At 42.1% G+C, this 15,035-nt stretch overlaps 1 protein-coding gene across 3 annotated transcripts in view; it reads right to left on the bottom strand.

The window, feature by feature from the left end:
• Nucleotides 1-14,668, bottom strand: part of MYRIP (myosin VIIA and Rab interacting protein) — a 219,958-nt gene extending 205,290 nt beyond the window's left edge. For 2 of the 3 annotated variants that reach the window (XM_032648309.1, XM_032648311.1), the window contains exon 1: nt 14,277-14,668. The gene's annotated coding sequence lies outside the window, so the exon portion shown is untranslated. Of the gene's footprint in view, nt 1-13,917; nt 14,199-14,276 lie in introns of those variants that run through there. The other variant, XM_032648310.1, reaches the window with a different exon arrangement.
• Between the last annotated feature and the right edge of the window lie 367 nt (nt 14,669-15,035).

Below are 15,035 nucleotides of genomic sequence, written 5' to 3'. Positions count from 1 at the left end.
ACCTGGTAGAGAGAGGGAAACTGGTGATACAGAAGACAGAAGGCGGAATTACTAGAGTGATATCCTTGAGTATTCAAGGAAGATGGGCTCCAGTGCCAGGAAGTAGAGGGAATGGCTTTGGATAGAGCATAGAGATTTCATGTTTAGTCACAAAACAAAAGGCAGAGTATATGGCAACAGATGCAGGGCAGGTAGGCAGATGGTGGCGCGAGTCTGTGGAAGCTCCCCTCTGATGGCTTAGTTTTCTCAGTGAGAGTGGAAGCGGGGACATCGTGTAAGAGTGAGAATGAAGAGGAGGTGTGGGCATCTGTGGAGATGGGAGCGAATGTGAAACAATCAGTGAAGAGAATGGGAGAGTGCAGGGACCAGAGAAATATCAGGCACTTTAAGGATCCATCTGACATTCCTGGCCACGTAAGACCCATCAATTGTTTGTGAGCTCTTTTCCAGCCACATTCAGCAGCTCAAATGCAAGCAGGAGGAAGCAGAGATTAGGGTTTAGCCAGTGTGTGGTTCTACCGAGTGCTGCCTGAGAGGAGCAAGTGAACTGGGGGTGCCCAAAGGATTGCCATTGGCTGGAAAAGGCAGAAGGAGAGAACCTCAAGTTTCAGGGGTCACAGACAGGAGGTCAGGAACACCGAGGGACCATTGGAATTGGAGTAAGAGAGGGAAAGGATTGGAAGATGGAGGTTGGTTATCAGAAAGCATGATGCACGAAACACATTATGAAGGGCCAGCCATAACTGGGAATGAAAACATCTATCAGTGACTATGGAAGTAAGTGGTAGGGTTGGGTGGAAGTCAGAGAATTGCAGCAAAGAAGGTCAAGGAACTCCAGGATGTTAACAAGATCCTCTACCTGGAGCTAAAGTCATCAAGAACTGAGGGTAAGTGGTCCTGGAGCCCAGGGCACTGACAAACAGGATAAAGAGCATGATGGGATGAGTGCTGGTCCACCCAAGGCAGAGTTGGGCGGGGTCATGAGTGAGGAGGGGCAGGAGGGATAAGTGTTTCAAGTGTCTACTTGACCTGGTCAATGGGGAGCAGAAGGCCAGAGTCAGTATGATCGCCCAGTGTGCGGGGCTCCTACTGATGTTCACTGAGTAGGGGCGGACTTACTCCGAGGGATCGGGCCACCCAGTGGTCCTCACTGAGGAGGCTGAGGATGTCCAAGGAAGCTCAGTATCGCTCAAGCCCACAAACATCTCTTGCACCTTATGATGGAAGTGGGTAAAAATTCTGGATGGGGAGGGTCTTAGTTCGAGGGCTTGACCCCCTACCTGGCCCCTTGTTTGTTCTTTCACTTTATTCCACATTAATAAGGAACCCAGAAGTAAACTGCCTGACCAGTCTTTTCCAATTGCTAAATTCCTATTAATAATAATATTATTTTATATAAAACCTCAAATAAGTATGCTTGTTATGGTTAAGGAAATAAGAGTTTATCAAAGTACAACTAATGAACAAGAAACTATAAAAATTACCACACATATTTGAAAAAGTTAATGGAAACTCAGTGGAGAGTTTAAAAGACAGAATAGACACAGCAGAGAAAAGAATTAGTGAATTGGTAGACAGGGCTGAAATAAGAAGCCGAATGCAGTACTGAGAAAGGAAGTAAAACATGGAAGAGAGCTTAAAAACACAGATGATATAGAAGGAAGGTCCCACATATCTGCTCAGAGTTTCAGGAGTAGAGAATAAGGAAAAGCAATATTCAAAGAAATAATGGCTGAGAATTTTCCAGAACACCGATTAGATATCAAGTCTCACATTTAAAAAGTCCAGGGAATCCTGAGGGGGATGATTAAAAAGAAGCCCATTTCTACATACATGGTAGTGAAACTCAGAATAACAAATACACAGAAAAGAAACTCAGATCAGCCAGAATGAAAAGACAGATTACTACAAAAGAACAACAATCTGATTGTTAGATAAATTCTTTAAATGAAACAATGGAAATTGGAAGACAGTGGAATCATACTGTCAACAAATTGCTTACCATGTGGAAAAAAATAAATAGATGGGGTTTTAAAAAGTCTGACTAAAACACCAGACAATGTTAACATATAAATGGGGTAGAAGGGTGATCAGAGTTAAGTATAAAGTCCTTGAATTGCTCAGGAGGACAGGAATGATTGATTCAGTTTGGATTTTGTTAAGGTAAATATGTGTGCTAAAATAACCATATAATAAACACAAGAAAATAGAAATGGAGCGTAAGGCTTTTGAATAAGTGGAGGAGGGACATGTAATGTGGGGTAGGAGAGAGAATCTAAATTAATACAAAAAGAAATTAGAGTAAGTATATTAAAAGTGGGACAATGAAAGAGAAGAAAGTAAAATGATAAAATAAATCCAAATATATTAATAGTAGCACTATAAATGAACATAACTTTCACATTAAAACTTACAGGTTGGAAAAAATAAAGCAAATTTATTCTCTTTACAACAGTTTCACAAGTGGAATAAAAATATACAGAATTGTTGATGGTGAAAGGATAAGAAAATAAGATAGGCAAGTACTAAGCAAAAAAAATTGGTATAGCTCTATCCGAAACAGATCTATTTTTTAACTTATTTATTTTTATTTTTTATTGAAGTATAGTTGATTTACAGTGTTTCAGGTGAGCAACAAAGTGATTCAGTTACACACACACACACACACACACACATATATTCTTTTTCAGGTTCTGGTTTATTAGACGATATTGAATATAGCTCCCTGGGCTGTACAGTAGATCCTTGTTGTTTATCTGTCTATTTTATATATGGTAGTGTGTATCCATTAATCCCAAATTCCTAATTTATCCCCCCTACAACTATCCCCATTGGTAACCATAAGTTTGCTTTCTATGTCTATGAGTCTATTTCTGTTTTGTAAGTAAGTTCATTTGTTTCATTTTTTAGATTCCACATATAAGTGATATCGTGTGATATTTGTCTTTCTCAGACCTAGAAACAAGGGCAGTGCTACAGATTAAGAGGGTCGTTTCATAATGACATATGCTTGACTAACCAGGAAAAAATTAAACTAGAATGCATCTAATAACATACAGCTTCAAAATATACAAAGCAAAAACTGAAAGAAGCACAAGATTAAATTGAAAATTTCACCTCTATATATTTCTCCCTCAATAACTGATTAATCAAACTTCAAAAAAATGAGGAAGGTAGATGGAAGATTTGAATAACACAATTAACTCGTTTAAGCTAATGAACATACATGGATCACTGCAAACCAGTAACTTCAAGGAAATACAGAACATTTGTGAAAACTATGTACCAGGCCATAAAACAAGTCTCAACAAATTTCAAAGAAATGGAATCATGTAGATCACATTCTCTAATCACTATTAAAATAGAAAATATTTAAAATGGAAAAAAATTTTAAATAGAAAAAATATTTTAAAATAGTAAATAGAAAATTAAAGTAGATATTATTAAAAATATTAAACTAAAATAAAGGTAGAATTAAAATAGAAAAATAATTGCTAAAAGGTTCTGGAAATTAAAGAATAAAATAAAAGATTACAAATAAGTCGTAAGTCAAAGAAGAAATCATCATGAAAATGTTAAAAACTCACATGTGAACAATAACAAAACACTACATATCAAAACATGTGGAATACAAATATGGCTAAAGCAACACTTGGAGGGAAAGTTATTGCACTAAATGCATACACATGAAAGAAGAAAGGCTGAAATTAAATGAGTAATCATGTAAATTTAAGAGGTGAGAAAAAGAATAAAGCCAAAGAAAGTAGAAGGAAGGAAATAATAAGGATGAAAACAGAGATTAAGTAAAATGAAAAAGAATGACACAACCAAGAAGAGAAAGTGAAAAGTTGGTTCTCTGGAAAGTCTAAAAAGAACCTGTAACAACTCTGGTGAGATGGACCAAGAGCTAAGGAGGGAAGCGGTGGCCGCCTCTGCAGGTCTCCTCATCCCACTGGGGCATAGAAGGGACTTGGGTTTTGTACCCCAGGAGAGCCCCTGCCTTCCCAAGGAGTATTCTTGACAACACGCGGAGCACATCTCCATGCCTCTGCCCGTGCACCGCCACTTGATCTCTCTTCTTCTGGCAGCTCTTCCATCTTTTGAGGGAAACAATTCCAACCATCTCCCAAATTTGCCAGAAATGGTGTTTGGTTTTTTTTGTTTCTCATTCTCTTTGTTGCTTTTGGATCATTTATGGAAGAGAAGGGGAAATATCAGCATTACTTCGGCATCCACCATCAGCACCAGGCTGAGGGGAGGAGAACTGAGGCAGAAAGCAGGGGTGGTGGCAGTGGGAAGAGCAAGCGTAAGGTACCTGGAAGCCGTGGGAGGAAGGATTCAGATCTGGGAGCACAGAGGATGGTTGGGGGATGGCGGGCATTCAAGCACCCGGGCTGCAAGATCTGCAGTCCTGGGAGAGGCACCTGACATTCAGTGGACTGTGGAGCTGAAAGACCCACTGGCAGATTTCTAATAGATTTTAATCAAGGATTCCATTAAAACAGCATTTAAAAATTTTTCTTCTAATTAGCCATAAAAGAAAGGGACTAATCTCAAATATTCTGGTTACATGTCATTCTAGTAAATCAAAGTCCCTACTGATCAATAAATTGTTTTTCAAAGAAAGCAAAACAACAAAACCACATTTATATAACACAAACACAAAAACAGAACCTGCCAGATTTTCAGAGGCTGGAGCTGCACAAATAAAGTAAAATGATGATTGAGACAAAGGTTTTCAAGAGGAGGTTAGGAAGAGGTTTGGGGCTGGAAGCACTGCATATGCAGACTGGACTATCTTCAGAAAAAAGATAACATAAAGGGGCTTGGGTCATTTTCCTTTTCTCCAGTGATATGCAGACTTTGAAGCCTAGAAAGTGACCCTGTATACTCTGAGGTAGTTACATTTCATACCAAAATGGGAGAACCATATAGGATGACAGTTTTCTGAGCCATGAGTCAGTATGGGATTATTTGGGGACTTTGGCAAATAGCCACACTAGATCCTGGGGCCATGAGCACCTCTGTCCTGTAGGCACCCCCGTTCCTCTCTCTCATGTCTTGTGTTCTTTTCCGAAGTGTCTGCTCGGAGAGATTAAACTGTCAGCCCACAGAATGGATTTGTGCATACCAGCTGCAGATCACATATCTGTCACATCAGTGGCATTACACTGTAAATCATAGCCAAAAAAGGACTTTCCACAGAATGGTTTTCTTTCCCCAGCTGATAATATATAAAAGTACACCAAAAAATTTAACTTACAATTACCTAGGAAAGGTAATGGGGGCAAATAACACATGGCTGAATACAACGCTGAAAGCAGTTTTCATACAGCATTTAGGCAGTTTCATAAAGCTCTTCTTACTCTCTTTACACAAATGCAGAATTGATTCTCAGAGTAAGTCCGAAGTGAATGAGGTTTCTGTCAGTAACGAATCTAGCCCGTCCCCAAACAAGTCCATCTTTGAGCCTTTTCCCCAATAACCTTCTGGTGGTTTCATGCTGTTCTGGTCTTAACCATCACTAGCAATTGATCACATAAGGTCATTCGCAAGAGGGTGTTAATGGTACATTATTACCTTGGACTTATACCAACCAAGGTCTTCTAAATTGTAAAAGAGAAGATGATTAAAAAGGAACAATTGTCTAAGGGTAGAACCCCTGCCCTGGGTCGGGAGGCGCAGAGCTGGGTAGAGGTGCTTTTCTGGTTGTCATATGCTAACCCCGTCTTGTAGGCTGCCCTGAATAAAGGCACTATAAAATCGCTCACCTTTTACTTAAACTCTTACCAGTTCTCCTAAGCCAAGTAAATATTTACGTGATGTTTATGATTTATACACTTAATCATTCATATGATGCAAGATTCGAAATGAAAAGGTAAAAAAACCCTGAGCTTTCTAAATGAACTGACGGATATTTATATATACACAAACACACATATGTACTTTTCACTTTAACACCTTTGTTCCTCCTTCCCTAGTATTATTGTTTCCTTAAAGTGAGAGATACTATGATATACACTGCTAGGGATGTTTGAGTATAACCACTTTGGGAGAAATTTGGCACCAAATGGTCAAGTTGTAAGATTATGTAAAATATGACCCTTCAAAATTCTACTTCTGGGCATACATCCTCAAGAATTTCTTTTGCATATGCATAAATACATTTCAAAGATGTTTACTGCATACATCTATGTAATAGCCACAGAAGAAATACAGAAAAAATCTACAGTCCATCATGGAGGTAACAGATTAATAAAAATGGTATTTTCATATGATAGAGTAATATTTAACAGTTAAAAATATGAACATAATCTATATAAACAATCTGATAGTTCTCTCAAAAACACTGAGTGATAATGCAAGTTTCATTCACAGAAAGTAAAAGAGAAACAGCCCTTATGGAAAATTCTTTAGTGAAGTGGGCTATGAATAAACATGAAGGTATATTCTGTCCCACTAGAAAAGAAAAGCAAAGTAAAAAATAAGATTCTTTTTTTTCCTTTGCCTATGAAATTGACAATGTTGATGAATAATTATGTTTATCACTAGCAAGGCATGGGGATCAGGCACACTCATACACTACCAAGAGCAATATAAATTTATAGACTTTCCTGGAGGGTTATTTGGCAATATGTATCCAAAATTTAAATAAAAGTAAGTAAATTTTGACAAAGTAATTCATCCTAAGAAAATAAAAATGTGTGCAAAGATGAAGTTACAATAAAAAGTATAAAGTGCTTAATGTTTTAAAAGAATGATTTTGTTGAATAGATTATGGTATACAAATGAAATGGATTATTAGGAGGATAAAAATAATGACACAGAAGAATAATCATTGACATTAATGCTGCTTATATGTTGTTGAGTGGAAAAAAAAGATCTTATTTGTGTTTAAAAGAATTATATTCATCTGATCCTTATTATCCTTATTATTCAAGGATATCTGGTACCAGAGAAGAGTCGCTTAAAGTAAATCCACTTAAAATGGGGGCCAAAAATTTACACTAAATAATGGGAAATGAAAGCATTTGATTAGCACTATATTTGAAGAAAAAGAAACAAGAAAATACATTTTATTTTCTATTTTACCAAATTTTGATAACAGTATTTTTCATAGGAAGTGATGTTTAGGATAGGTCCTAAAATTCATGTTGAAGCCTAAAGGGTTAAAAATAGCCAAGACAATTTTGAAGAACAAGTCTAGGAAGGGAAGATTTATTACAAAGCTTTAATAACTAAATGAAAGTGGTATTAGCTCAGGAATCACAAAGAGATTAATAGAACAGAACAAAGTTAAGAAACAGATCCAAAACTATAACCAAAATTGGTATATGACAGAGATGGCAGCAAAATAAATGCGAAAATAAATATTCATTCAATGATAATGGGGTAATGGTTTTCATTATGGAAAACATTAGATCTCTGCGTCACACAGTACAGAAATATAAACTGCAGATGAGTTTCAAGATCTAAAAGTTTTATCTCATAAAAAATGGCAATGCATAGAAAGGAAAACTTGAAAATCAAAATATATTTTTAAAAGATCTCTAAGGGAAATGCAAAGTAAAAGCAGTGAAATACATTCCACGCTTATCAGATTAATCAAAATTAAAACAACTGATTAATGTCAGACACAACCAAAGATATTGGGATACGAAGAACTCCAAGACAGTGCTAGTGGGAGTGTTAAGTGGTACAACAGCTTCAGAGGGCCATTTGCAAAACCTAGCAGAGTTGAAGTAACATATAGATGCTTTTGTTTTTTTTAACATCTTTATTGGAGTATAATTGCTTTACAATGCTGTGTTAGTTTCTGCTTTATAACAAAGTGAATCAGCTATACATATACATATATCCCCATATGTCCTCCCTCTTGTGTCTCCCTGCCACCCTCCCTATCCCACCCCTCTAGGTGGTCACAAACCACCGAGCTGATCTCTCTGTACTATGTGGCTGCTTCCCACTAGCTATCTATTTTACATTTGGTAGTGTATATATGTCCATGCCACTCTCTCACTTTGTCCCAGCTTACCCTTCCCCCTCCCCATGTCCTCAAATCCATTCTCTACATCTGCGTCTTTATTCCTGTCCTGGCCCTAGGTTCTTCAGAACCTTTTTTATTTTTTAGATTCCATATATATGTGTTAGAATACGGTATTTTTTTTTCTTTCTGACTTACTTCTCTCTGTATGACAGACTCTAGGTCCATCCACCTCACTACAAATAACTCAATTTCGTTTCTTTTTACAGCTGAGTAATATTCCCTTGTACCTATGTGCCACATCTTCTTTTTCCATTAATCTGTCAATGGACACTTAGGTTGCTACCATGTCCTGGCTATTGTAAATAGAGCTGCAATGAACACCGTGGTACATGACTCTTTTTGAATTATGGTTTTCTCAGGGTATATGCCCAGTAGTGGAATTGCTGGGTCATATGGTAATTCTATTTTTAGTTTTTTAAGGAATCTCCATACTGTTCTCCATAGTGGCTGTATCAATTTATATTCCCACCAACAGTGCAAGAGGGTTCCCTTTTCTCCACACCCTCTCCAGCATTTATTGTTTGTAGATTTTTTGATGATGGCCATTCTGACTGGTGTGAGGTGATACCTCATTGTAGTTTTGACTTGCATTTCTCTAATGATTAGTGATGTTGAGCATTCTTTCATGTGTTTGTTGGCAGTCTGTATGTCTTCTTTGGAGAAATGTCTGTTTAGGTTTTCTGCCCATTTTTGGATTGGGTTGTTTGTTTTTTTGATATTGAATAGCAAAAGTAATCTTGAGATAGAAAAACGGAGCTGGAGGAATCAGGCTTCCGGACTTCAGACTATACTACAAAGCTACAGTAATCAAAACAGTATGGTACTGGCACAAAAACAGAAATATAGATCAATGGAACAGGATAGAAATCCCAGAGATAAACCCACGCACATATGGTCACCTTATCTTTGATAAAGGAGGCAAGAACATACAATGGAGAAAAGACAGCCTCTTCAATAAGTGGTGCTGGGAAAACTGGAAAGCTACATGTAAAAGAATGAAATTAGAACATTCCCTAACACCATACACAAAAATAAACTCAAAATGGATTAAAGACCTAAATGTAAGGCCAGACACTAAAACTCTTAGAGGAAAACATAGGCAGAACAGTCTATGATATACATCACAGCAAGATCCTTTTTGACCCACCTCCTAGAGAATGGAAATGAAAACAAATGGGACCTAATGAAACTTAAAAGCTTTTGCACAGCAAAGGAAATCATAAACAAGACCAAAAGACAACCCTCAGAATGGGAGAAAATATTTGCAAATGAAGCAACTGACAAAGGATTAACCTCCAAAATTTACAAACATGAGATGTTGATGCAAGTCCTACTACTCAGTTACTCAACTTCTGGGGATATATACCTTAGACACACTCTTATACATTTCTACAAGATCCTATCAAGGATATTCCTTGCAATTTTTTTGTAATAGCAAAAGGTAAAAACGTCATTTTGACCTTCAGTGGGGAATTAACTCTGGAATATTAAATAAACAAAGACTACAGTAAAATGAATCACCTAGATCTACAATTATCAACATATGTCAAAAACCAATGTTGCGTGAAAAAAGCAAATCACAAAAATCAGTGGCAAGCCTCTATTTACATAACAATTTTTATAATGTATCTGTTTACTGTTTAGTCTTTTACATGTCATTTTATTAAAAGGTGTATACCATTAGCCCTCTATGCATTTCCCCCTTCCACCCTTCAATCTTCCAGGTAAACATAAAGTTCTTCTGAGAGCATCTTTCTTTTTTTTATTGAAGTATAGTTGATTTACTATGTTGTATTCATTTCAGATGTACAACAGAGTGATTCTGTTATACATACATATATATATGTTCTTTTTCAGATTCTTTTCCATTATAGGTTATTACAAGATATTGAATATAGTTCCCTGTGCTATACAGTAGTAGATCTTGGTTGTTTATCTATTTTATATATAGTAGTGTGTTTCTGTTGATCCCAAATTCCTAATTTATCTCCCCCTGTGCCCACTTTCTCCTTTGGTAACCATAAGCTTGTGTTCTGTGTCTGTGACTCTATTTCCATTTACATAAAATTTTAAACACAAAATGAGACTACACATTCTGATGGGCATACACTCCGCCCCAATGTTATAGGCTGCATGGACTCAACCCCAAATTCTCATCCTTCACTGTCTGGATTTCCCTCTTGCTCAGCAGAGAATTTTCTATTTATGGCAATCACAGATTTCGACTCAAGTAGCTACTACATGTACTGTGCTATACTAGGTCTCTGGGAGGACAAAAGAATTACACAAGACTCCTTGCACCCTGCAGAGGGTACAACTCAGCTAGGGAAGCCATCTGAGAGACTGGCTCTCAGTCCTCACTCTGGCTCACATAGTGTGTAAACTTAGAGTGCTTAATTGTCAAGGCCCAGTTCCTTCATCTATAAAATGGGAAAGTCACCCTCCTTCTGTTTAGAACATTAAATGAATATATATATATATATATATATATATATATATATATATATATATATATATATATAGTGTCCAGCATATGCAAACACTCAACACTCTCAGCAATCAAAGGCATGGCAGCCATAACACGAATACAAACTTCTAAACAGTGTCTCAGACACACTGACAGTTAAAAGGTGATGGACGGGAGAAGGGCACTGGATGGGTCCGCTTAGCCCTCTCCACAGCTGGATATAACACTCCCACCCCTGGTGGTTTCCCCTGTGACTTGGCCCCCTCTCTGTGGAACACAGGGCATTTCTTCTAGCAACAGTTTGGCTACACCCAGGTCTATTTATTCTTCCAAGTTCACCATGAACAGTGCTCTGTGAAGAGGGCTACCTGCCTCAGGAAAGAGAATTCCTTCTCTCACACCTTTGGAAGGATTCTGGGGTAAAATGAGACCAAAAGGATCATAACAGACCTAAGCTAGCTTTTCGGTTAACCTCTTTAGAATCCCAAGGACATACCACAGCTCCATATTATTAAAGAGAAGGCAATGGTGTCTCAGCTCCATTCACCTCCAACATATACCCGCCTCTAACCCGCAAGCCACCCTCCTCAAAAGCTGGGATAGGGTTCTATCCGTGGACTTAGTAGCAGGCACCAGAGGGGAGGCCTGCCTCCCAGACACTGGAAAAACCACAGTGTTTGGAAATCACTTTTGGAGATACCAAGCTGTTGAATTTTATTCCTGGGACTCCTTCCCGAGGACTTGGGAAAGGATAGTGGGTATTTCAGTTATCCAGCCAACGTGGCGCCACCATGTGGCAACAGCACAAACAGCTCATAATTCGCTCAGCCTTAAAATTCTGTGATTCTCTACCAATTTTTAACTTTAAAAAATTTTTAACTTTGAGGAATTCAAAATACTTCTATTTTTATATGTCAAATGAAGAATTCACTCATGTCTTTTCTTCATTCATATTTTATTATCACACTATTTCAGATTTGCATTATTCAAATGGTCTATGAATAGACCAGCCTCCAATGTCAGCAATGTTATATCTGGGGTTGGGCTTGTTACATCACGCAAGAACTGATGATCAGATTTTCGGGGGACAACCAGATCTGGACAACTCCGCCCAGATCTTAAGACCAAATTCTTCCTTCTAGCTTTCTGGACTGGCTTAGGTATAACTACCTTTGGTTTGCATATATAAAAAAGTGAAGGGCTTCCCTGGTGGCGCAGTGGTTGAGAGTCCGCCTGCCGATGCAGGGGACACGGGTTCGTGCCCCGGTCTGGGAGGATCCCACATGCCGCGGAGCGGCTGGGCCCGTGAGCCATGGCCGCTGAGCCTGCACGTCCGGAGCCTGTCCTCCGCAACGGGAGAGGCCACAACAGTGAGAGGCCCGCGTAACGCATAAAAAAAAAAAAAAAAAAAAAAAAAAAAAGTGAAAAACATCAAGCAGTTTCATTTTAGCTTTGAAACTAAAATAATAATAGTAACAAAAAATAAAACTCACCTGACAAAACTAAACAGGATGTTGGTTACCCTCAGGGGAGGGGTGGTGATAGTGCCTGTAGGGGGTAATTGGGAGGCTGGGAATATTCTAGGTCTTAATCTGGCCACTTGTTACTTGTGTGTTCAGTTTGTGAAAATCCATTGAGGGCACACTTCAGATCTGTGCAATTTTCTGGGATGATGTTATAACTCAAAGGTCTGACCAGTCAGTCAACCCTCCTTAACTTGCCTTTGAGACAAACACAATAATAACCAGGAAGGCAAAAAGAGGGGCATGCCTAGTTCTTCTCTACAAGGTATTTCAGTCTGTGTATCAATTGCTCTAAGGGCCATGGCCACAGATGAGCTCTCCTTCTGTCTCTCTAGACCGGGAGGAAGGAGACAGGACACAGTCGATACCACCGTTAGCTTAATTGCTGAAGGTGGTTAACAGTTTACTTTCTCAGATCCTGGAGCAGACAGTTCCCCCTCCTCCTCCACACACAAAACCTAGACCACAGAGAGAACCTGCCACAAAGAGATACACACCATCTCCACAGAGACAAGCCCCCCACACACAGACACACTGCCCCACCACCAGACACAATCCCCAACTCCACAGAGACAGCCCCCAGCCCCATAAAGACAGCTAGCTTTCAGCCCACAAAGACAAACCACAGATGTGATGGCTGGGGTGGGGGTAATTAGGAGAGATGGGGCTGCCCATGGGCAGGCAAGGAACATCAACAGGAAGATGGAAAATAATATTTTCAAAGTCTTACCAAACTAAATTTGTTTGGAAAGAGGGAGTTTTAGACCTGAGAATACAGTCCCAAAGTTGCTGTGAAAATATATTTAAATCACCCCCATTTCCACCCACAGCTCAGGTCCCATCCTCTTGGAACATTGTCCTCTACTTTCACATCTATCACGTACCCTGAACCCCAACTGCCTTCGGAAGACTAAAGGCAGGGATTATTCCATTTTATAGATTTAAAAAGTTGAGGCTCAAAGATGTTTGTCAGACATCACAAAACTATCTAAATGGTCATCTCATCCCTGAGTTGGGGGGAGGGAGGCTGAGTTGGAGGGGCAGGGTGATAATGCCAAAAGAGGAGGGGCGACCCTCTCCCCAGGCCAAAACTCTGAGAACCGCCCACAGCCCCACAGGAGCTACCTCAAAGGATCTGGAGTAAATGAGTCACGTCTGGCGACATTCACACACATTCTGGGACTGGATTCCACCTTCCCCTGGGAAAGTGGGAAACCTCCAGGTCAAGGGGTCAGGAGTGGAGCGGGCAGAAATAAAGCCAGACTTAAGGCATTTTCTAAGATCAGATAGGAGCCAAGCCCAGAGCTTACTGCTTCTCTTAGGAAGTCCCTGGGCCCAAAGTGGTGTGTGCAGTCCGAGTCTCTCGGATTCTTACTTATCCTTGGGGACAGGGCTTATTTGGGAGAAGGAAACGGAACAGGACTGATCCAAGAGCAGGCACCTAGCAAACTCCCCTACCCTGCGGAGACATAAGTAAATTAAGTGACGGGGAATGGGAGGGATGCTGCAAATGTTGCAGGTCCCCGGGTTCCCAATGAGCAACCGCTCCGCTCCGCGCTCCGTGAAGATACCCCGCGGCTACATCCAAACCTCTGAAGGGTACCTTAGAATCGGCTCCCGACCTCACCAAAAAGCGGCGGAGCTGGAGGGGAGGGAGTAGGAAGGAGGAGACCAGGATGAAGCTGAAGTGAGCACCTCACACCCCGCAACAGCCGCTCCTCCCCAGGCAGTCCTAGAACCCGGCCAGAAGCTACCGACTCCGGTTCTTAGTCCTGCGCACCGGCCGTGACCTTGAACGAGTCCCTGATTAGTCCCATTTTACAGAAATTAAGAGTGGGAAAGAATCAAATCCGTCGCGCTGGGTTGCTCCGGGCACTTACCTGATGGTTTAAGGCGCCCCGCCGGCGCGCCAGGAGCGTAGTGGGTGCGCGGTGAACCGCAGCCCAAGATCTACGCGGCCAGTGGAATCGCAAACCGCGAAGGAAACGCAGAGCTGAGCTCGGACCCCGGCAGCGGGAGAAAGGGGCGGTTCCGATTCTGCGACGACCCCCTAGCAAGTTCGATGCCCCCCCAAGACCCTCCGCAGAGGTGGACTGGCAGTGCCTCGGGGCCCTGGCTCAGGACGCGCACGGGGTGTACGGGGACACGAGAGACACCTCCATACACCCACCCCCGAAGTTGCGGCAACGTACGGGGGAGAGTGGCGCAAAGCTGCCGGAGGGGTGGGGACGGTACTCACACGGGCTGGCCGGGCTGGAGCAGGTCCGTGACCGGGGTCATCGATGGCGGCAGGGGTCATCGATGGCGGCCGCTCTCAGGCCACCGAGCCTCGGGAAGCCTGGGGCACCTGCCGCAAAGCGCCGCGTGGATTAGGAAGCAGCGAGCAGCAAGGCAGGGGCATGGGGCGGTAGGCGCGCCAGATCTGAGCTGCAGCGCTGCGGGGGCTCGGCCGCCAGAAACGTAGCCGCAGCGGGAGCCCAGAGCGGGCGCGGGAGGTGGGAGCGCGACAGCGGCAGCGGCTGCGAGGGAGGCGCCCGCGCCGCAGGCAGCCAGGGCCAGCGTGGACGCAGCCCCTGCAGACACCTGCCGGCCGGGGCGACGACCAATCAGAGGCGCCCGGAGCGGGGGCGAGTGCCGGGCACCCGGTGGGAGGGGGGCGCGCGCTCTCTCCCGTGCTGGGGCCGGGGGCGCCTGTCCGGCGGGCTTCTCAGGCCCTCCCCTCCGCGCGCGCAGGCGGCCCGCCCGGGAGGGGCGGGGCGCGGCGCGGCAGGGGGCGGGGCTGGGGCTGAGTGCGCCAGGGACGGAGACCCGCGCCCAGCGCTCGGCTCTAGCTTGAGGCGCGGTGCGGTGACGAGGCCCCGGCCCCAGGGTAGCCAGTTGAGCCCTCAAGTCATTACCAGCTTTGAAGTAAGGGTTTTTCTTCCCTGCCCCTGCGCCCCGGGCGCCCGGACCCTTCCTGACAGCCGAATGCCTGGTAACCCGAATCCGGGGCCGGCCT

Source organism: Phocoena sinus, chromosome 11 (genome assembly GCF_008692025.1).
Source record: "Phocoena sinus isolate mPhoSin1 chromosome 11, mPhoSin1.pri, whole genome shotgun sequence".
Lineage (NCBI taxonomy): Eukaryota > Metazoa > Chordata > Mammalia > Artiodactyla > Phocoenidae > Phocoena > Phocoena sinus.
This window is presented reverse-complemented; position numbering and strand designations above follow the sequence as displayed.